Source organism: Acomys russatus, chromosome 10, assembly GCF_903995435.1.
Source record: "Acomys russatus chromosome 10, mAcoRus1.1, whole genome shotgun sequence".
In the NCBI taxonomy this organism is placed as follows: Eukaryota; Metazoa; Chordata; class Mammalia; order Rodentia; family Muridae; genus Acomys; species Acomys russatus.
In genome coordinates, this window is record NC_067146.1 from 76,223,696 (window position 1) to 76,248,652 (window position 24,957).

The window sequence follows — 24,957 nt, forward strand, 5'->3', positions numbered from 1 at the left end:
GACCTCATAATATATGTAACAAATTCTCTCTCTCTCCCTCTCCCTCCCTTTCCCTCTCCCTTCTCTCTCCTGGCTGTTTTCTGCAGAACCTTAGCTGCCACAGGGATTTGAAGCTGAAGGAAGTAATGGATCCTACACCAATGTAGACTTTTTATGTACAATCTACACCTGAGGCAGCGACAGCAAGCGAAGACCTTCTCAGTTGCTAACGCTAGCTCTCTGCACTACCCTGGACACCAAAGCTGAAGAAGCCAGGCATGGCCTGTGTGGGGAAAGAGTGGGGCCACAGGGCTGCTTATATTTCCTCACAGACACTCTCTTCTTGCCATCAACAACGTGCAAGATGTTTGTATGTAACATATTTTCTGCAGAAGTAATTCTCACTGCATATATATATATATACATATATATATATATTCATTCATTCATTCAACAACAACGTTCATATAATTTTAATGCCAAAATGAGAATTAGAAATATTTGAAGGCCAGCAAGGGGAAAAAAGGATAATATAATTTACCATTCTAGACAAAAATAAAATATTACTGTCATCCACTAGGTATTTTTGGAAATCGAAAATTCATACTCTGGAGAAATCACCAAAGTATATTGATAGTTAAATTTTAGTCTCTTTCTGTGTTCTTACAATCAGGGATTTTCCTTCACTTGTATTTTTTCTTAGCTTTACTTTTGAGAACAATTTTTTGGGTTTTGGTGCATATTTATTATTAAAATGAACAGCAATAATAATATATAAAGTATGTAGGCAGGTTAGGGATGACTTAGTTGGTAAAATGATTGGCTTTCAAGCATAAAGACCACAACTCTACTCCCAAACATGGGGTAACATGATAGACTCCCATGGAAAATGCTGTGCTTGAGCAAAATAACACACACACACACACACACACACACACACACACACACAACATACACATTGGTCCAGTCTTGTTATCCTAGTGCTGGGGAGGTGAAAAATGCAGATGCCCTGTGCTCAGGGACCAATGAAAGAGCAAAGCCAAGGAGAAAACACTTGGTGAATGATACCTAAGATTGACCTCTGGCTACCCAGACTCACACATGCATGCACATATACACATACATGTGCACACTCAGGGAAACATACACTATTCACACACTCATACTTCCATAAAAGAAAGACTGAGGACTACTTCTTGAGTTACTTTTAAACAAGTAGTCTTAAAACAATTATGTAAGAAATGGAGTCCTTGGGCTGATTACTCAGATACAATAGCAGAATCTTTCTCTTTGGTTAGCTCTTAGCTCCTAGAGAAAAGGTTCTACTAAAATGTGCATCTTGCAAAAGAACATTTTTAATCTTTTAAAAATCGAGTTAATGGTCAAGGCTGATTCTGATATCCTAATGGCAACTTATAAAGTTGAAAGACAACTTCTTGAACAGAACAGCAAAAACTCAGGCTCTAAGGTCAACAGTCAATAAGTGGGACCCTATGAAACTGAAAAGCTTGTGTAAGAGAAAGGACACTGTCAACAGAACAAAAACGACAACCTGTAGACGGGAAAATATCTTAAACAACCCTACATCCAGCAGAGGGTCAATATCCAAAATATATAAAGAACTAAAAAAATTAAACACCAACAAAACAAATGATCCAATTTAAAAATGGGGTACAAAACCAAACACATAATTCTCAACAGAGAAATCTCTAATGGCTGAGAAGCACTTAAAGAAATGCTCAATGTTCTTGGTCATCAGAGAAATGCAAATCAAAACAACTTAAGAGATTCTATCTTATAGCTGTCAGATAGCTAAAATTTAAAACTCAAGTAATGACTCACGCTGGCAAGGATATAGAACAAAGGGAGCACTGCTCCATTGTTGTGGGAAAGCAAACTTTTACATGCAGTTTGGATATTAATCTGGTGGCATCTCAGAAAGTTGGGAATGCTTCTACCTCAAGACCCAGCTATACTACTCTGGGCATGTATCCAAAAGACAATCCACCATACTGCAAAGGATACCTGCTCAACTATGTTCATAGAAGATTTATTCATAATAAGCAGAAACTGGAAACTACCTACATATCCCTCAACTGAAGAATAGGTAAAGAAAGCATGATAGATTTACACAATGTAATACAACTCAGCTATTAAAAACAAGGACGTCTATTATGGAAGAGTTGGAAGATAAAAGGACCTAGAGGGGACAGGAGCTCCACAAGGAGACCAATGGAGCCAACAAATCTGGGTGGAAGAGGTGCTGCAGAGACTGATGCACCAATGAAGGACTATGCATGGTGAGTACCTAGACCCTCTGCTCACATGTAGTATATAGGCAGCACAGTCCCCTTGTGGGTCCCACAATATGAGGAGTAGGGACTATTTCTAACATGGACTCTGGCACCCATATGTTGGTCACTTCTCCCCAGTGGGGTAGTCTTGCCAGGCCACAGAGGAAGAGGATACAGGCAGTCCATATGCGACATGATAGGCTGAGGTCAGATGATATGGGAGGCGGGCCCCTCCTTTCTGAGGACTTGGGGGTGATGAAGGAAGGAGGGTGGGACAAGGAACCTACAACTGAGGGGGCTGCAATTGGGATGTAAAGTCACCAAGTTAAAAAAAAGATTTTTGTTGCTGAGAAATAGAACTACTCTTTAAACAAACAAAACAAACAAACAAACAAACAAACAAAAAAACCCAAGGTTTCATGAAATTTGCATACAAATGGATGAAACTAGAAAATATCATCCTGAATGAGGTAATCCAAACCCCAAAAAGACATGCATGGTAGATATTCACTTCTAAGTTAATATTAGCCATAAAGTACAAGATAGCCATCCCATTTACCCAAAGAAACTAAGTAACAAGGAGGGCCCAAAGGAGGATGCTTAAATCTCTCTCAGAGGGGGAAATAAAAATAGACATCTGAAGTAGATGGAGAGGGAGGGAACTGGGCGAGAGAAGGGTTGGGGAGGAGGATAGGGGTGGAGATCAGGTAGGGGGAAAAGGTGGAAGAGAGAACTGAAATCGGTGGGGGAAATCTCTGGGACAGGGGAGGTTCTGAAGAGTCTATGGTGAGACTCCTAGCAGCAGGGAATATGAAGCCTGAAATGGCCACCTCCTGTAGCCATGCAGGGCTTTCAGTGGAGGGAGGGGGACACCAACTCATACACAAATCCTTCCACACAGCTAATCAATGTCTGGCCCAACTTGAATCACATGCCATGAGAGAGTCTACCACATACTCTACGAATAATCTTCTGTGATTCTTGCAGACAGGAGGCTAGCATAACAGTCACCTGAGTGGCTTTCCCCAGCAGCTGATAAAGACAGATGCAAGGGACCCACAGCCAAACATTAGATAGAGTTTGGAGAATCTTATTAAACAGGAGGAGAGAGATCAATGATACCACAAGAAAACCTACAAAATCAACTAACCTGGACCCATAGGAACTAAAAGGAACTCACAAAGACTGAAGCACCAAACAGAGTACAACCATGGGCTGGTTCTAGCCACCCCCACATATATAACAGATGTACAGCTTAGTCCTCATGTGGGATATCTAACAGCAAGAGCAGGGGATGCCTCTGACTCTGTTGCCCACCTTTAGATCCTTTCCCCTAATTGGACAGCCTTGTGTTTAACTCAATAGAAGGAGATGTGCCTAATCTTATTTGTTATGCCAAGGTGGGTTGATAGCCATGGGAGGACTCCCCTTCTCTGAGAACAAAGGGAGATGGGCACAGGGAGAGAGGATGGGAGGTGAGAGGGAGGGGCAGGGAAGAGAGGAGGGAAGAGAAAATTCTACCAGAATATAAAGTGAATGAATGAATGAATGAATGAATGAACAAATGAAGGAAAAAAAGGAAAAAATTATTGAGATAAGCATATTTTCCTCTCACACTTCCTGATTGTATGACAATTGAATTGGGTTTCTCTGTGTGCATTCCTTTTAGGTTTGAGAGCAAAAGTAATGAAACGTAGATGTGGCTGATGTGAGGAATGGATTCAAAGAATAGAAGGGTGGATGAATACTAAATAATTTATTTTATTAAAAGTTTTGTTAGAATATTCATGGTTGTTCTTTTATTTTATTTTTTTCCTTTGGTGACTTTCGCACCATGAGAAAAGACTTGAGTAGTAACAATCTTAAGGTATACAAAGCTTAAAATATTTACTCTGACATTTTATAGGAAAGTATCTACATTTATACTGTTTTCTAGAATATGATGGTAAAACTTTAAATAGCATCCTTTATCTCCTACACACTGAAGAGTATTTTTAAAGGCTTGTTTTTTAAATTTTATTAATTTATTCAGATTACAACTCAATTGCAATCCCATCACTTGTATCCTCCCATTCCTCCCTCCCTCCTGATTTCACCTTATTCCCCTCCCCTAGGTTTATGACCAAGGGGACCTCCTCCCCCACTATATTGTCATAGGCTATTAAGTCTTGGTATCCTGCTTATTCTTTCTTTGAATGCCACCATGCCTCCCCACCAAGTGGAGGTGGTCAAATATGGAGCACCAGAATTCTTGTCAAAGTCAGTCCCCACTTTCCACATAACTGTGGAGAGTGTTCTATCCATTAGGTAGATCAGAGTAGGGGCTCGATGTTTACTATTGTATTGTCCTTGGTTAGTGCAACCCGCCTGGGCCCCAATCCACTCATCACGATGATGAAATGCAAATCAAAACGACTCTGAGATTCCATCTTACACCCATTATAATGGCTAATATCAAAACTTCAAGTGACACCACATACTGGCGAGGATGTGGAGAAAGAGGAACACTCCTTCATTGCTGGTGGGAATGCAAACTAGTACAACCGCTTTGAAAATCTATCTGGCATTTTCTCAGAAAACTGGGAATAGGGCTTCCTTAAGACCCAGCTATTCCACTCCTTGGAATATACCCAGAAAATGCTCCACCACACAACAAGGACATATGCTCAACCATGTTCATAGCAGCCTTATTCATAATAGCCAGAACCTGTAAACAGCCTAAATGCCCCTCAGTTGAAGAATGGATAAGGAAACTGTGGTACATTTACACTATGAAATACTACTCGGCTATTAGAAACAAGAAAATCCCAAAATTTGTGGACAAATGGATGGGACTAGAGATGGTCATACTGAGTGAGTTAACCCAGAAGCAGAAAGACTCACATGGTATATATTCACTCATAATTGGGCACTAGCCCAAAAGGCATGTCCCACGAAAGTCTTTACTTACCAGAAGATTGGAATAGATGTGAGGACATCGTACTGAGACTCTAGGTAAGAGAAATATAGGAGATGGGGAAACAGAAGGACCCAGAGGGTCCTAGAAACCTACTAAATAATTTAGATTCCCTATTCTAACCCCAAATAGAAATGAATGAAAAACAACAGGGGTAATAGAACTTATTATATGTAAAGAAGATACATTCTCAAAAATGAGACTATTCATGTCTTTGTCAGTAGCATTTTCCTCTTTGGCAAACACAACAAAAAGCATAAATTAATTTCTCAGTCTGTCTTTGGTGTTGACGAGACAATATCATAGTGTGTGTGTGTGTGTGTGTGTGTGTGTGTGTGTGTGTGTGTGTGTGGTGCCATTTAGCAATAAGTATCATCTAATGTTTTGTTAGAAATTATGCTAAATAGGTATAGGCAATAAAAAGGTCAAACAAACATTACGTTCAAGTGTTGCATTGAAAAGCGGTAACTAGATGTATATTTCTGAAAATCATGACATAGTCCACAGTTTTCTAGGTGCAATGAAGTTGATTCATGTGATTACAGTAGATACTCACTGTATAGTCTTGGTTTACTTCTTATCATAATTATCTGGGTGTTCCTAAAGCTCCACTTTGAGCTGGAAAGTATAAAGGAGAATGTGGGAAGATAGAACTAGGGTAAAAGAGGGGGTTGTGTAAGTCCAAGCAATCTGTGCTCAGTAGGAATTGGAAGATGACTAGAAGAACTGTGATTGAAGTGCTTAAAATAAAACATGGAAAATAATTTCTAAAGGATAGTGCTCATGGATTCATCACACATAGATATGTTGGTTTTTCTATGCTCTGATATTGACAACAGAGAAGAATATATTATATTGCAGAGGAAAACACACTATAAAGTTTTATGAAAATCAATTTGAAACAAACTTTTGCTTTTAGAGGGCACAGTCTTCAGTTATCTTGGGACATTATTCCTTTGCAAAGCCAGAGAGAGAATTACAGTAATGTCTAAGCTCCATAACACTTATGAACATAAGATAATGTCACTTCCAACTCTTTCCCTTAAAAGCTTTAGGCTGAATTTTTGTTAGAATTTAAAATTACTGCATGTAAAAGATCAACATTTCTATATGGCACTAAATGGGTTGGCTGCCTGAGAATGTTATATTTACCACTCTTGGCATGGCTATCTTTAATTTTAAGGAAGAGAAACATGATAAGTGGAAAGAGAAGTTAATGTGCCAAAAGTCACATGTCACATGTCATTAATGCATTGTGATTACATTAATGCGTAACTCAAGTTTGGAAATGGCTTAGAATAGGGATATGTTAATTTAGTAGCTGATCTTATAAGTGACTGAAGGACATCAGCTTAATGATAGACAAAGGAACAGTGTCATGTTGTATTGGTAAAGAAGGTATACCAGATGTCTCTAGGGATGCTTTGATAAATACACAGAGAGAACATTCTGTTTACCAATCCTATGTTTAGATATTTGTTGAAATAGAGATAGGATATACTAAGAGTCACAAAGAAATCATAACTGAAAAGTATGAACTTTTTTAAAGATCCAATGAGAGCTAAAGAAACCTTTGGAAGACTGCAATGCAAAATGATCAAGATTGAGGATTTTAAATTCACTAGAACTATGAAAGATCATTTGGAAAGGGGAAAATTTAAAAATCTCCAAATCAAAGAAGATTCATATTTCTATCAGGGAAACACAACCTTCAAGGGATACATTTAAGGATGTTAATATAAATAAATTTATAATGGAGGCTATAAAACATGACATGTGGAAATAAAAACAATAATATTTTACTTAAATTTTAAGTCCTTATAATCGAATGCTCATATTTTCCTGATAGTGCTCTAAGATTTTGTGGTAATCTTGTGTTACTAAAGAGGTAAGCGTTTCTGGTTAAATATCTGATCTGTCTAGTGGAGAAGAAAGAGTGACAATAATGTTATAGAATTATTCATGGGACTGCATTGTTAGTTCTTGGTACAGCGGAAATAACAGCTATAGCATCAGGACAAAAATAAATCACAGAAGCATGAGAATAAAGAATCTGCCAGACCCGGTAGGTCAGGTCTTTAATCTCAGTAACCAGAGGTGAAAGCAAGCAGATCTCTGTGAGTTCAAGGCCACTTGGTAAACATAATGAATTGTAGACTAGGCAGGTGCAGGGAGGGAAAGGAGAAAACAATTCACACAGACATAATTAGGGCTAGTATTTGGTATAATGTCTTGGAGTATAGATTTTGCTATTTAAATAAAAAGATCCCCGAGAACTTAATTAGAATTCCTTTGAAGGGATAGGTATGTTTGTCCTTTCCTTAAACAAAACCAAAACCAAAACCAAAACCAAAACCAAAAAACAAACAAACAAAAAAAAAACTGCCTCCAAGGAAGACATGAACTTTGCTTAAAATTGACTTACTCCCTCCCTCTCCTTGTACATTGAAGTGACATCTGGTCCTGATGATTCTGTCAAATTTCAATAGCTCAACACACTTGATGGTCTGTGCTTAAGGATGCTATTTTACATGACAGAGACAGGCACTGCACCTGCATTGTGATGTTTATTCAACAATGCAAATCATTGCAAGGAAACAGATGTCATTGTTTTTTAATTTTGCAAAATGAATGATACCAACTTGTCCCCTAAAAAACAAATAAATGATCAAGATTCAAATAGACGTTGGGGTGGGCTACTAAGGAGTTTATGTGCTTAGTAAGTCACCATCTTTCTCCACAAGTTTTCAATATAGAGCTTCAGTGTTTGTTTGGGTTTTTTTGCAATGATGTAAGTAAACACAGAGATAATAGGACAGTCAACATAATCTAGATTTTTTTTTCTGTTGGCTGATACTTAGGTTACTGGCTCAGTAAGGACACCGGACCCTCCTCAGTGAAAATATTCAGAGCAAAAGAGCCATGACTTACTGGGCATGCTCAAATATCACACAGGACATGAAGAATCAAGGCTAAGACAAAATGTAGGCAATGAGAAACCACTATAAGTAATTAGCTTAATTGTTTACTATAAATTGGTTGGAAACTCACTTGGGGCTTAGAAAGAAAATAGGGACTGTATATATTTTCCATATGTAGCTCTGTAGTGAGCTAATGACAGAGGGTTTACTCTGTGACTAGTTTGTATTTGCCCATTTCTGTGACACTATAAAATGCATAATATTTTTGTCCTCAGTTCGTATATAAAACACGTTACGTATAGAAGCCTTTATATAGTATGTTCAATTTTTTATTGGCTTGGAAATGGCATATAATTAGAAAGGTGTGTGCTGTGGAGTTAATCCATGCCCAGTTGCCCCTCTTCTCAGTACTGAAGAAAATGCTGTCAGTTGTTACAAAGGAAGCCCTGGTGTCTGGACTCTGTGGGGAAAGTGTAGTTGTCTTCACACAGAGAATGGAGTTCAAGTAGGTTCTGGTCTATCAATTTCTAGAAAGGCAGTGAAAATCTTACACATTAACCAACATTAATGAAACGTCCCTGTGTTTATTCACCTTAAACACAATCATTCTTTGTAGGCTTTTTGTGTGTCTGTTCATGTTTACTGACTTTTAGTTAGTATGCACAGTCATGAGAAACTGCCAAACATAAAACATGCAAAACCATTTATGTTAGGTATCCATAAGTTCAGAATTCAATGTACCTTTTTGGGGTTGGCTTCTAAGAAGATAATATACCTATAAAATCCAGTCTATTCTTACTTTTAAACTTTTTTTTTCTAGTTTTTAGTTGAGTGATGAATGGTTTATTTATTTTTATATATATTAAATTACATTTGTGTATGTGTGTGTGAGGGGGGCAGGGAGGGAGGGAAGGAGAGAAAGAGAGAGAGAGAGAGAGAGAGAGAGAGAGAGAGAGAGAGAGAGAGAGAGAGAGAGAAAGAGGAGACTTTGATCTTGACATATCATTGCAATCACAGTTCAGTGTATAGATCAAGCAGGGAGCTGCCTAGGGTAGGGGGTAGGATGCTGAATGACTATTAGAGGTTGGTAGCAGTAGTGATGGGAAAGGGTTACACACTGTGGGTTGCATGTATCATTAAGTGGATGGAAGACAGCCAGAGACAGGTTCTTCCATGTGGAGAAGGTTCTGGAAGAATTCTGGGATAGGATTTAGAATTATCATTGCGAATTCACAACCTTCCCTTTGTGGCAAGTAGAGAATTAAATATTGATGCAAATGTCTGGGTTGTCGCTACCCATTTACCTGCAAACAAATTGCACCCATTGCCCCAGCTGCCTGCAGAGAGGACCCTGAGACAGCTAGCCACAGCAATGAGCACACCTAGCCCTCATTGTCTGACTCCTGCCAATCTTGTTCCACCAAGAAGAGCCAGGATTCCTTGGGGTGCTCTAGTTTGTGGGAGAGATACAGAAGATTGGAGGCAAATGTTTCTGTGTCAGAAATCAGGAGACCTCTCTGGGAGAGTTTGACACCATGATGAAAGGACACAAACCATATATACACTCAGCCAAGGCAGAGTCTCAACAAAAAAAAGGTGAGAGTCATTGGATGTTTGAAGGACACAGAGAACCATTAACCCACAGTGGGAAAAGTAAACTCAAACAGTTGGATAAATGGAAGATTTTATCAGGAAAGGGCATCTGTGTGTTTCAAAGCCCTTAACTTATTACACAAAACATTTATTTAATACAAATGGAAAAGCACTTTTATAGTGAACAAGTGTGGTGGTCAATACCCATGTTGGTCAATATTCCCCAGGGGGGAAAAAGGCATAGTGTGCATGTGTGTAAATGGGGACACATATACATATACACACATTTACATTTTTTATATTTTATTTAATAGGTATGCATACATGTGTGGTGGTCAAAGGTCAAATTGGAAATCAGTGTTTTTTTTTTTTTTTTCTTTCATCATATATTGAACTTAGGTCCTCAGGCTTGCCAGCAAATATCATTATTTGTAGTCCCATCTCACTGATTCCAGATATGAATTAATATATAAGTACATTTCAACACATGTATACATATGTGTGTTCATACATACACCAAGAGATAGACACAGAGAGAGACAGAGACAGAGATAGAGAGTCAGAGACTTGCACAGAAAGACAGAGAGATAGAGAGACAGAGAGACAGATGGGAGAATGTTGTAAGGAACAGGCTCCTATGATGGAAGTAGGCATGTCCTGACCCTGCCAGGTGAGCTGGTAATCTGGCCATGAAAGAAACATTACAGTTTATTTTCAGTTTGCAGAAAAGCAACCAACAACCATATCCGAAGGCCTTCAGGCAGGAAGCTTGCTCTCTCATTCAGTAAAGGGACAGTTATTCTGCTATAGTCAAGACTTCAACTTTCTAGGTGTGGTCCACACACATTATTGAGGGTGAGCGACCTCCTTGCATCAGCCTACCAACTCAAATGTCAGCCTCTCCCAGAAAGCCTCGGCACACCAAGAAAAAAGGATTGCACAAATGTATATATTAACAGCAACAGCAGCACCCCCATCAAATGATCAAGATGAGTAACAGTAGAGACAAGGACACAGAGCATCATCCGACATGCTATGTGGAGACAGTCAGGTTGGATCCTACCCTGTCACCAATCACAAGGCTACTCTATCTAATATGGAAACTAGAATATTAAACCTTAAATGCCAAAAGCTGAGTGTCCAGGATAACTGAATAGCCTTTCTGATAAATAAAAGTTCTGTACACTAATCGGAGTCAGTTTGCTATCAAGGACACCGTTGGGACAACTGGTGACCAAGAACCAAAAATAAGAAAATTATCAGGAAGCAGAAGGATGCTGCTCATTGGTTAGGGTTGACAACATTCTTGAGAAGAGGGTGGGCCATGTACTTGTTACTGGAGATTGGCAGATGGGAAGGGGTTGGGCAGCATGTGAAAGGAGCTCAGGCGGAAAAACATTATTCTTCAATGTTTATACATTTCTTTACAGCTTGAGATTGTTTTAATAAAATGAATAAAACATTAATTAGGTTTTCTCTGGTGAGTGGGTGTTTTCCATTACAGATATCCCACAGCCTTTATCATGCTAATTTGTTGCTTGAATATCCAAGAGAAATATACAATATGCACTATTTCCAACAGATTTCCTTACACAAAGGGTCTCCTGGGAAACATAAGTACTTAAAGGCCTAATCTTTCCATTAAAAATAGTAAAGAGTTACAATACAAATACTAAATTTTATGTAAATATAGCAAGTAATTGCTATCGTATAAATTGGTAGTAAAAATAACTGAGATGGATGGCTAAAGAATTGTCTAAAAGAAAAAATTACATAGATATATCTTTTGATAAATTAATTTTTACTAATTCATTAACTTTTATATAAGATAGAAATTTCCTTCTTGCCTCTCATTTTATTTGCTTTAAAATATTCCAATTTACCTCCACCTAAAGTTTGTTTAATTTTCATTTTAATTTATTCAGACATGTGCAGGGGCTCTCAGGTAACAGAAAAAAAGCATCAGATATGAAGCTAGACTCGCAGGCAGTTGTGAGCTGCTCAACATTTGTGCTGGAAACCAACCTTGGGTCCTTTGGAAGGGTGGCAAGTGCTCACAACTGCTGAGCCACCTCCCCACCCTCTGGACCTGCTCTTTCACACTCAAGTATGTGTTTGCGTAATAATGTCTATAAACTACAACATGCAATCATCAGGTGACTTTCTGCCTTTGTATTGTTTCTTTGGTTCTGGGATGGATCCTGAGGCATGATACTTGCTAAGCACACACTCTACTACTGCAGCCCACTGCCAACCATGTGTTTTCCTGCTAGGCATTTTACAGTCAGCATTGTTCTACTGTCTCCAAATTGTGCTGGCTTAAAACTCTTCATAAAGATATGTTTGGAATCTTTACAACACAGTAGAGCAGTGGTTCTCAACCTTCCTAATGCTGTGATCCTTTGATACAATTTTTCATGTTGTGATGTCTACCAACTCTAAAACTATTTTCGTTGCTACTTCATATCTGTGATTTTGCTACTACTGTGAATATGGGTTTTGCTATTGTGAATCTGGGTTTTCCAGTGGTCCTAGTTGACCGCTGTGAAAGGATTACCAAGAAGAGACTTGATGCTCTTTGAGCATATACAGGGGGAGAAAGTCCCCCTCAATCACAGTCATAGGGGAGGGGAGTAAGGGAAAATGGGAGGGAGGGAGGAATGGGAGGATACAAGGGATGGGATAACCATTGAGAGGTAATACAAATAAATTAATAAAATATGTTTAAAAAAAAAAAGGATTGTTCAACCCCAAAGATGTGGTGACCCACAGGTTATGAACCACTGCAGTAGAAACATGGGTTTTCATGGTGGGTGGTTGGTCATTCTATATGTCAGATTATAAAGCTGTGTAATATTTCATTAAGTAACAGAGTTAAGAAAGCAAATGCAAGTGGCTTTTATTTGCTGTCAGAGCATAAGTTTGAGATCCCAGGGAACTGAGGCTAGTGCACAGGGGTGGTGGCTTTGTACAGGAGGCCATGGAGCTCTTGTTCAATGGTCCATGTACATGACAAAGGCCTTGGACATGTCCTATGGATGATGGTGACAAGGTTGGATAATCTTGGGAAGAAAGGTCAGAAAAGATACTTTACATGGCTCCTTCACCCATACCCTTTCCTGTCAAAGTTGAAGTTCACTATTTATAGATACACCACACCAATTTATAATGGGCTACATAATGAGCAAAAGCACTCTATGGATATACAACCCCTGCTGAAGTGTGGGTCATGGTTTTGGCCATCTTTAAGGCCAGTAGCAAGTCCTAGACAGAAAACCCATAGGCTGTCTGATGTGTTCATATGTATTAAAATATAAATATTTCTTAATCCAGAATTTAATGATATGATGATTGAATCATAACCACTGCCCCATTTCTCTCTTCTGTAATTTGATCTCATATGCTTGCTAGAAACAAATGATCTCATCATGAAGCCTCCAAGAATCATTCTTTCTGGAAACTGTGAATAAAAAATGCATCCAAAGAAATTACAACCATTGTATTTCCCCAGTCCTTTTCTTAAGAAATCTCATTATTTTAACATTGAAATCCCAAAATATGGTATAAAGCAAGTGTTCAATTCATCTTTCACATATGAATATTCATTTTATCTTGTGTAATTTGTTGAAGAGACATTTAAAACTATTTTGTTTTTATTTTACTATATATGTATGTTCTCGTGTGTGGGTTTGTGAACACTAATTCAGTGCCTGCAGAGGTCAAAAGAGAGTGTCAGATCCCCTAAAGCTGGAGTTACAGTTCCTGGCGTTGGTGTGGGTAAGCCCAGGTTCTCTGCAAGAGGAGTATAGCTCATAACCCCCTGAACCACCTCCTCAGCCGGGAAGAGACTATTGTTTCCTCATTGTGTATTTTTCATGTGCTCAGGCCAGAATAGTTAACCATTTATATCTGGGAATACTTTAGCCTTTCCATCTAGTTCCACAATCTATAATACCTCTTTTTTAATGCCTATAGCATAGTATTTTCAGTCCAACATCTCTATGATATAGTTTGAAACGGAGAATATGATACTTCATTTTTAATCTCCCTTTTCAAGATTACATGGAGATATACACACACATATATATGTATATGCATGTGTGTGTGTGTGTGTGTGTGTGTGTGTGTGTGTGTGTGTTTCCACATGAGTTTTTAGGGAAAGGCACTGTGCAGTGTCCTAGAAAGCATCTACTAAAGGAGTAGAGATAGTCCTTGGCTTACTCTTAGAAGAACTAAGCTTGCTTCCTGGCACTCACAACTGCCTGTAGCACAGCTCCCTCCCAGGGATCTGACACCATGTTTGGGCCCCCTAGGTGTGAACATACATCCCCTGCCCACACACACATCTTTTACATAAAAAAAGAATCCCTAATGGTGTTTATATTTTTTTTGATGTTTTTTTTATTAATTTATTCTTGTTACATTTCAATGTTTATCCCATCCCTTGCATCCTCCCATTCCTCCCTCCCCCCCACCATTTTCCCATTATTCCCTTCCCCTATGACTATTCCTGAGGGGGATTACCTCCCCCTGTATATTCTCATAGGGTATCAAGTCTCTTCTTGGCAACCTGCTGTCCTTCCTCTGAGTGCCACCAGGTCTCCCCCTCCAGGGGACATGGTCAAATGTGAGGCACCAGAATACGTGAGAAAGTCATATCACACTCTCCACTCAACTGTGGAGAATAGCCACTTAGAGGAAAAAGTGGGGAAGAGCCTGGAACATATTGGCACAGGAGACAACTTCCTGAACAGAACACCAACAGCACAGGCCTTAATGTCAACCATTAATAAATGGGACCTCATGAGGCTAAGAAGCTTCTATAAGGCAGGAGACACTGTCAAGAGAACAAAGCAACAGCCTACAGACTGGGAAAAAATCTTCACCAACCCTACATCTGACAAAGGTCTAATATCCAAAATATATAAAGAACTCAAGAAATTAAACACCACCAAACCGAATAACCCAATTGAGAAATGGGGCTTGGAACTAAACAGAGATTCTCAACAGAGGAGTATCGAATGGCTGAGAAACACTTAAAGAAATGCTCAACCTCCTTAGTCATCAGGTGTTTATATTTTTAAGGAGATCTACATTTAATATTTAGGAATATGCTGCCAAGTTACCATTGCAAAGCAATCCTAATGCTAAGCATTAGATATTTCGTGGTTTTGTTTCAAGGTGAGTAGCATTTATTTTTTAACTTAGCTGCACTGCAGTGTGAGTTTGAGTTCAAATCTGTGTCTATTACATCTGTAGAGACACATATAAAATAATCTGGCTTCACAAGTTTAATTGGGGGCCTTTGTCTACATAGACAGGAATAGTCTGAAATGGACTGTGAGTGTGAAAATATTGATTGCTCCCCGGGAGTTTCTACTAAGCCTGAGTAAAACTTGTCCACAACTGTAATTCCATTAACTCAACATGATGAAATATGAATGGCCTTTCCCACTAAGTTCACTGCGAAGCTGATGGTTGTGTTGCAGGGATACTGGAGGAGACCCCACAGAAGCACTGTAAACTGCAGACCCAAAGTCTTGTTTTGACTTGTGTGAACACTTTCCTTTTGTTGGGTCAGAGTTTGTAATGTGGTTCCCATGGAGATAACACAGTATTCCCCATGATACCATCTGCTCGATCACTGTGTCTTCAAATACCTTTATTGATTTAAAGCCTGAGGAGTTTTGAAAACCTTCGAGTTAAAAGATTGAGTGAAATAAATGTGATTGCAGCCATGATTTCAAAACAAGTTTGAGTCCGGTTAAGTCTTGTTTTTCAGCAATGCCATGGATGCCAGTTCACCTCACAAGGAGCCTGTGGTCAGATATGAGTTGCTGGAGTCCCATCAGACATGAGGACAAAAAAAAAAAAAAAAAAAAAAAAGATTTATTTATTTTTATTTTAGTGTGTATGTGTGCTCACACACTTGTGCACATGTCTGCCCAGATAGGTGGAGGCCAGAGGTTGACTTCTGGTATCTTTCTCAACTCTTCTCCATATTTTTGGAAACAGGGATTCTTATTTAACCTAGAGCTTGCTGATTCAGCTAGATTGGCTAAAGAGAAAGCCCCAGAGATATACCATGTCTCCATCACCCCAGTACAGGGATTACAAACACACAGTGCTGCACCCAACTGCGGATCCATGCTTGCCCAGGAGGTACTTTACCAACAGAGCCGTCTTCCCAAGCTAAGGCGGACTTTCTCACAGAGGCTATATTGGGCCAGAGACATGCATTCCCAAGGCTTGATCCATAGTGTAATATTTAAGAGCTCCCAAAACTCTATTACTAATCTCAGAAAACAACAGATGCCCAGATACCCATGCAAAGTTCTTCCATGAGGCTGCTAATGCAGTAAGATTGGAGGCTGGCTTAGTTCAACAGCAGCTCACACTTAAGTTTTATTTATTTTTTTCCATTTTATTATTTTTTCATGTTACATCTCGACTGTTAGCCCTTCCCCTGTTTCCTCCCATTCTTCCCTCCCTCCCACTTCCCCCCTTATCCCCTCCCCTACGTCTGTGATTGAGGGAGACCTCCTCTCCCTATATATGTTCTTAGAATATCAAGTCTCTTCTTGGTAACTAGCTATCCTTCCTCTGAGTGCTGCCAGGCCTCCCCATCCAGGGGACGTGGTCAGAAAAGGGGCACCAGAGTTCGTGTGAGAGTCAGATCTCGCTCTCTACTCAACGGTGGAGAATATCATGTTCGTCGGCTAGGTCTTGGTAGGGATTCGAAGTTTACTGCCTATATTCTCCTTGGCTGGTGCCTTAGTTTGAGGAGGACTCCAGGACCCATATCTGCCTGTCATAAAGTTCTTCTTGTAGGTTTCCAGGACCCTATGGGTCCTACTATTTCCTTATTCTTCCATGTTACACTCGCCTAAAGTCTCAATAGGATGTCCTCTCCTCTGACCCACTTTCTTGGTAAGTATAGTTTTTCATGGTACGTATCCCTTGGACTAGTGTTTTGATATAAGTGAGTATATACCGTTTGTCTCTTTTGCTTCTGGGTGAACTCACTCATTATAATAATTTTTAGATCAATACACTTAAGTTTTAAAGAAGGCTTATAGGGCTTTTCTCATTGTGCCTCCACCAGTGTTCAGTCTCACATGCTGATCACAGGGTCAACAGCCTTCGCTTTCATTGAGGCCGCTTGCTCCTGCACAGCACATGTCACTCGCCCAGGGAACTTCCTCAGCAATTTCTCTGCTGCACTGTTCATTATTTGCTTTTCTTTGGATTCATTTCCACTACTATAAAAATGTTTCTTCCATAAAAGCACCTTAAACACGTGATTCTACCGGTTCATTTCTCTGATCTTTGCAGCTAAAGTTCATTTAAAAGATAAGGGTATGCAGCCTGTCCTGTTATCCTTTCTTAAAATTACCACAAGCACTCCGATTATGTCTCTCAGGCAGCCCTGTGAAGGAGGTGGTCCATGTCCTCACCTGCCAGGCACTTCAGCAACCTACAACCTACTTTCTTCTCTAATGTCTCATAAGCTGTTAGCATCCAGAACATCTGTGCTCAGCTCCCTCCCTCCACCCCGCGCCATCATCTGCTCTATTACTTCTTCCTCGTATCACTAGCTATTTAACATTAGAGTGCAAGTAAATATTAGTGTGAAACCCTCTCTTGTTCTCTTGGCAGGCAAGTCCTTAACCCTGTCTGTCTTGCAGCGCCAAATATATCATGTTGAGGATTCTTCCCATTTCATAGTCCATCCGCATATATCGCTGAATCTCAGAGTACTAGATAGGCATGTATACATATATGTGTCTGTCTTTCATCTATCTGTCTGTCTGTCTGTCTGTCCATCTAGCCATCTGACCACCCATCCATCTATTTACCCACCCACCCTTCCATCCATCCATCTATCCATCTGTCTGTCTGTCTGTCTGTCTGTCTTTCCATCCGTATGTCTGTCCACCTGTCCATCTGACCATGTGTCCATCTATTTACCCACCCACCCTTTCGTCCATCTATCTATCTATTCATCTATCTATCTATCTATCTATGTATCTATCTATCTATCTATCCATCTATCTGCCTGACTTGTATGCTTAGTGATCCCTTTCAGCTATCATCTTCTGGCCTAAGCTGTGCCTGACCACTACTTGAAGTTTTAGCTTTCAAAATCCAGTGGACTTGTCTCTGACTTGTGTTAATTCTTTTGAACAGAACTTAATCTTTTTTGGAACAAGGAGAATGGGGTATAATGTAATCATTTTATAATCTCAAACTAAAAATTATAATAAAAATACACACTATTTAGTTAGTTTCTGGGTCTTGCCACTTACACAAACAGCAGTGGCCACTAACCGTGGTAGTTTCTGTTGCATAAACGATAACTACTATAGTGGTAGGCATAAAAATAGTACTCACTTAAGTTTCTGGCTAGGCATGAATAACTTCTGAGATAATTTACTAGCACAGCAAGAGTGGAAAGAGATGAGATAGTAAAAAGGTTAAAAGAGACATTGATGTGTGATGGGTAAAGAGGATAATCATGGGGGAAATCTCTAGAGGAGGTAATTGCTAAAGCTGTACGGTAGGACATGGTTGAGCAGGGAAAACATTGAGAAGTTCCTTTGAAATTTCCCTTGACCTTAGCAATGCCAGCTGGGTATTCTGACATCAAAGTGGTCATAGGTAAGAGTATTCTCTCTACTGATCTTTTAAAAATATATTTTTTATTTTATATTATGTGTATTTGTGTACATATCTGTGAGTATGTATATGTGGCTTGCATTATTGGAGTGATGTAATATGATTTTATGGGTCAAAAGTTATGTTCATAGGTATGACTTATTCCTTCTACATTTTTGAGCTTATAAAAATATCTTAGAAAACACATAATCATGTTAAAATGCATAGAAATAGAAAATAAGGACAGCCTAGAAAATGCCTGTTTCTAATTCAGTTATCATGTGGTGCAGTTGTGAAGTTCTCTAGGTCTGGCCATAGCCACTGATAATTGAATTTGTAATTGACAGCTGTATTTATAGAGAGCAATAGGGCTCAACAGTTACTTCCATGGTTATTTCAAAACTATTAAATCTTGGCTTCTATTTAGAAGGCCTTGGGATATGGTAAACATAGCCAAGGTTATTGAGGGATCATTGTTTGAAATGTTTTACTTAACTCCAAGTAATTTAGTTTGAGACAATAAATCTCTAGCTAATGTTCCATCCTTTACTTGCCTCAACTGGGCAATGAAGGGAGATTAAAAATTGTGTGGAACAGAGTTGTCTCTGTCTCAGCAACACAAGAAAAAAGTATTAGAGATGCGGGTAACAGGGTTGAGAAAATAAGACCCAATTTACTAACAAGCAAAAACAAACAAACAAAACAAAACAAAAATAATGCTACGAAACTTTGGTGGATGTGAAAAAATAAAATAATGTGCTTAAAAATAGAGAGTATCAGTGTTTGTTGTGAAAACATGGTGGTCAAGGTAGGGAAGGAAATATGGGAAAGAAAATAAGAGATAGAAGGATAGATGGAAACTAAAGAAAAGGATCAGGAGATCAGGAGAGACAGAGAGGAGAGGAGAGAGCAGGGAGAAGCGAGAGAGAGAGAGAGGAGAGGACGAGAGAGAGAGAGAGAGAGAGAGAGAGTGAGAGAGAGAGAGAGAGAGAGAGAGGAGAGAGAGGGTGAGGAGGGGGAGGGAGAGAGAGAGAGAGAGAGAGGGGTGGGGGAGGGAGCTAAGAGATACACAGAAGGCAGAAGACACAGTATTTCTGGTACTTTTTATGTAGATATTCTTGGAGGAGATAAGCATTCAGACTGGTTGGATGAATAACAATGGTCTTCAACATCCAGCCCACTGAACCCTAGAAGAGAATAAAGACTGACAAGAGGGTAAATCATCTGCCTCCTGAGATGGGACATACACTTCCTACCTTCACGCGTAAATATCAGCTCTGATGCTCTCAGGCCCTTAGACCTAGACTGAAGGTACCACCAGGGGCTTCTCTGGTTCTCCAGTTCAGCTCCTTGATAGCATGCTGTGAGAATTCTCAGTCTCTCTCTCTATGTGTGTCAGCCTATCATCTATCAATCTAGATATCTCCATATATCTATCTACAGATATCTAAATCCATATGTTGACACTTTCTTTTTATGCCATTTCTCTGAAATAAAACAACAAACAAAACCAAAAAGCAAAAAAAAAAAAAAAAAAAAAAGAAAGAAAGCAAACATTTTGTATTTTGAAATTTTAGGTTTCTTAGAATTAGAATGGTTAGTCATTTAACATACTAGTGTTGGAGAAACTTCATCCAAAAACATACCTGGAATCTGAGCATTCATTTTAGTATGTGTTATCTTTTCATACTGACATTTCTTATATATACTTAATAACTGTTAATATGTGTTAATATGTACATAATTTGTTTTAATTCATTATGGTTTTTACTAAACATAAGTAAAACCAAATAACTCCAGTGTTCATTTCAATTCTGTTCTCAGAAGAATTAATCATATCTCTCAACTAATTATGCATCTAGCACAGGAGGAAAATATTGAGTAATGAAACCACCTTTCTTTGAATGGTATTATGTAGCTTGGTATAAAATTAAGCCATCAAATGAAGATTTTTTTTTAAAATAATGGCGTTTATAGGTTAAGCAGTTCATTATTTCCCTAATTCAGCTAATTTGAAACATTCATTAGTAGGAATATGATCATTATTTTTCAAAACCTCATAATATATTGTAATGATGATGTATTTATTATTTTGTTGATTGCATTCATTATGTCCTCATTTTCTCCACACATTAATTTCCCATCCTAAAACCAGTTTCAAATATATGTACATATGCATATCCATCCTAAGAGTAGCCAATATAAAATGAACAATTATGTAATTTTAAATTCCAAACTTAGAATTTCTATGGCCTCTTAGTCTGTTTGTTTTCATTACAGAATCGTTAAGACTGGGAGATTTATAAAATACAGAGATGCATCTTTTGTGTCACTAGAAGGCGACAAGGACAAGATTATGCATCTGATGAGGACCTGATGGCAGAAGGAAGTGGTGTATCTATGTATGGGTTGGGGATAAACTCTTTCTTAGTAATGCCAGTCTGTTTATGAGACAACAAAGTCTTGAGGGCATGATCAAATTTCATGAACCCAACCCTTCAACCCTGCTATAGTGGGGCTTAAACTCCTTCTTTGTTGATTTGGGGGTCATTAAGATTGTGATAATTTAGTGGTAGCGATTCCTAGTAATCTTCATTAATCTATTCTTTCCTGCATCCTCCTAGTTTCCCAATTTAGCTTCAGAAAGAATATTGAAATATCAGAGAAGAATTTCTTGGACAGAATAACTGGGGGGATAGAAAGTCTCCAGCAGAAATAAAGTAGCTAGAAGGGAAGTCATGCAGGAATGACTGAAAATATGAATAATAAATTTTGAGCAAAAATTTGTATAAAAGTAGATTGGAATTCCATAGAGGTCTGAAACCAAAACAAAGTGAGATCTGCTTAAAATAATTTCAGTAAAGCATAAAGGACAAAAGACAGAAAAACTGAAAGAGATCACCAAGCTGGGAAGATGAGATTCCACTAAGACCATGTACCCCATCTTTTCAGTCACCCAGGGTGAGACCCTAGGAAATTAATTTCACTCCAATTAAACAGTTTATCAGAGAATAAATAAAGGCATTGTTTTGCCCACTCTGTAAAGGCAGGTATTATGCTCAAATAATTAACTGCTGTTATTTTTAAAGCATTGACTGATTGTCAAAGTTTATACTTTTGGCAATAGCCTGCAGCAGCCATTCTGATAAAAGAGCAGTAACAGATTGTCATCTTGAAGGGCTGATTAAAAATACTGTGTTTAGTGAAAAGCAATGCTGCTTCTCCATTCTCATAGTCATTGGGCAAACACTTTTGATTTCACTGTCACTGAAAACCCTATACTGTAAAATCCCTCTTTCTCCCAAAGTAGAACACCTATGTTTAAAAGTAACTATAATTTAGATATATGGCAATGTTATTGAACCTTATATTTGAGTATTGATTCCTCACAACACATTATGCTAAAAAGGATTGATCCATTGTTTACTCTGTGTGACAGCTTCATTTGTCCTATTCTCATTGTTAAGAATGAATTTTAGAGTTCTGTCTTCAATACTTAATTTTATACCCAAAGCAAAGCCAACTTGATGTGATTCTGGCCTGCATCTGTTCCAACCAGCAGCTGGCAGTTTTCCAGCTTCTCTCACACAGAAGTGTGAGCCTCCGCCTCATGGAAGACTAGATGGACATGGACATGAGCCCCTCTTAGAACTATTTTTTTTTCAGTTGTGAACTAAAGGCTGACAATGATTTTCACTTTAAAGTGGATAATGGTGAAATGAGCACCAGCTATCAATAAGAATGGCCAGTATAGCGGCAGGGGCAAAAGACGAATTTTACATCCTAGAGGCAGAAACAATGAGCTATGAAGGCAGTCTGATTAAAGTAACACTGGCAACTGTGAAAATGTCTATACAACCAACAGTTTCCCTTGGGGGCTTGGAAATGACACCACCTGTGCTCTTAAGGTAGAAGTGTGACTTAGGGCCTGTGCACATTAGTGGGTAGCATCTCCTAGCAGTAGAGGAAGATGCAGAGTCAGAAGATGAAGATGAGGAGGATGTAAAACTCTCAAGTATGTCTGGCTCTGCTCTTGGGGTTGGTCAATGGTTCCACAGGAGAATATAAAACTTAGAAGAAGAAGAAGGAGGAGGAGAAGGAGGAGGAGGATTTTGATGATGGGAAAACTTAAGAAAAGGTTCCAGTGAAGAAATCTGTATGAGATACACCAGCGGAAAAAAAAAATGCACAGAATCAAACCAAAGTGGACAGGACTTAAAACCTTCAACACAATATCAACTGGTAAAAGAGTTCTCCAAAAAAACTGGAAAATGTCCTAAAACACCAAAAGGACCTAGTTCTGTAGAAGACATTAAGGCAAAAAAGCAAGCAAGTATAGAAAAAGATGGCTCTCTCCCCAGAGTGGGAGGGAAGTTTTTTTGTTTGTTTGTTTGTTTGTTTTTTAATTATGTGAAGAACTGCTTCCATATGACTGATCAGGATCTGGTCAAGGTCTCACGCAGTGGAGGAAGTTTCCTTAAGAAACTTTTTATAATTCAAAGTGAGAACTTTCCCTACTGTATTTTATAAATGTTGTCTAGGTTCAGTTGCCAGGAATTTGCTGTCTAAGATGCCTGTTTAGTTTTCAAGGATGGACCTCCATCATTCGCTTGGTCTTAAGTATATATGAGACGTGATGATAGGACATAGTAAAAATGGTGCTCACTTGTAGAAATGCTAGGGAGACATGGATCTGAAAAAAAGCCCAGTATCTTAATAACGTACTAGAAATGATCATAATGAGTGAGTTAACCCAGAAGCAGAAAGACTCAAATGGTATATACTCACTTATATCTGCATAATAGCCCAAGGGGCATGTCCCATGAAAGTCTTCACTTACCAGGAAACTGGGACAGAGGGGAGGACACCCTATTGGGACTCTAGATGAGGGAAGCATGGGAGAATAGCAAAGTAGAAGGATCCAGAGGGTCCTAGAAACCTACAAGTAGAACATTATGATAGGCAGATTTGGGCCCAGGGGTCCCGCACAAACTAAGGCACCAGCCAAGGACAATACAGGCCGTAAACTTCAAACCTCTACCCAGATCTAGCCAATGGACAGGACATTCTCCACAGTTGAGTGGAGAGTGGGGTCTGACTTTCACACGTACTCTGGTGCCTCATATTTGACCACGTCCCCTGGATGGGGAGACCTGGTGGCACTCAGAGGAAGGATAGCAGGTTACCAAGAAGAGACTTGATACCCTATGAGCATATACAGGGGGAGATAATCCCCCTCAGTCACAGTCATAGGGGAGGGGAGTAAGGGGAAAATGGGAGGGAAGGAAGAATGGGAGGATACAAGGGAGGGGATAACCATTGAGATGTAATATGAATAAATCAATAAAATTAAAAAAAAATAAAACAAACAAAACAAACCAAAAACAAAAACAACTCAGTTTACCTCTGAGATGCATCATGCATGGAGTCAGTTATACCAGGACCAGGGAGATGGCTCAGTGGTCAAAAGCCTGCCGACTCTTCTAGAGGACACAGGTTCAATTCTTAGCACCTTCATGGTGTGTAACAATCATGGCCTCTGGATTTACACACTGTGTCTCGATTACTCTGTTATTAACATCTTACATTAGCATGACACACTGTGCTTTAAAAAGCAATACTAACACATGACTTTTAGGTGGGAGAATAGAAATGTAAGCATTCATGCTGGTTAATGTTGATTGTCAACAAGATTGAATTGAGAAGCATCTGGGATTTTAGGAAAACTTGCTTCTAGGTGAGCTGCCTGTGTTATGTGTACCTGAAGCCACAGTGCCTTTGCCCCAGCACAGGATGGAGATGAAATAAGGCTTCTGTCAACTGGGAATCTTCATCTCTGACACCAAATCAATCTTTCCTCCTTCAAACTATACTTTCCATGTATCTGTTCAATCATTGAGAAAATGTTTACCAGAAACACTACAGTGTACTCACACCCCCCTAAACTGAGAAATACTGATTTAAAGCTTTTACAGATTCTTTTGAAAAATCTCTTTTAATTTTATTTAGTATTCATGTAGTCCTTTGGTGGCTTCCTGTAGAACATAGTTCTTAGTCTGACATAGTATAAATACCTATTACTCGTTTCCTAATTTGTTTTTGAATGTGACTTTGATCTTTTTGTCAAAAAGTTTTGGAAAATTGAACGGAAAATTGAAACTTGATATACACTCATAATAAAACAGTTTTCAGGTATGTGAAATGTGCTATGTTTTTTACCTCTTATGTAAATGCAACATTTACAAATAAATATGTGTGGGCTCTATTACATAGGCAATTTTCTCTATTGGTTTCAGTCTCTCTTGTTTTAGTTATTGCACATTAGGTTTTACTATACATTGGCTTGAGCTATTCTATAAGTTTTCTCTTCTTGAAAAATTTTTGTCATCATGATTTTTATGGAAAGTTGAGACGTTTGCACTCGGATGCACCTTTTTTTTTTTTTTTTTTTTTCCAGGATTCTTGTGTAGTACACAGGCTTGGAAGGCACCGATTGTAGCATCCAGCATAAGGCAGAGGTTTGCTTTCTCTTCACTATTTTAAGGATGATGATTCT

General features: G+C 38.8%; 1 protein-coding gene and 1 pseudogene across 1 annotated transcript in view; one reads left to right on the plus strand and one right to left on the minus strand.

The window, feature by feature from the left end:
* The window catches only part of Cntnap2 (contactin associated protein 2), a 2,113,217-nt gene that overhangs the window by 1,108,310 nt on the left and 979,950 nt on the right, over positions 1-24,957 (minus strand). The window lies entirely within an intron of this gene.
* On the plus strand, positions 22,012-24,900 carry LOC127194804 (nucleophosmin-like; annotated as a pseudogene).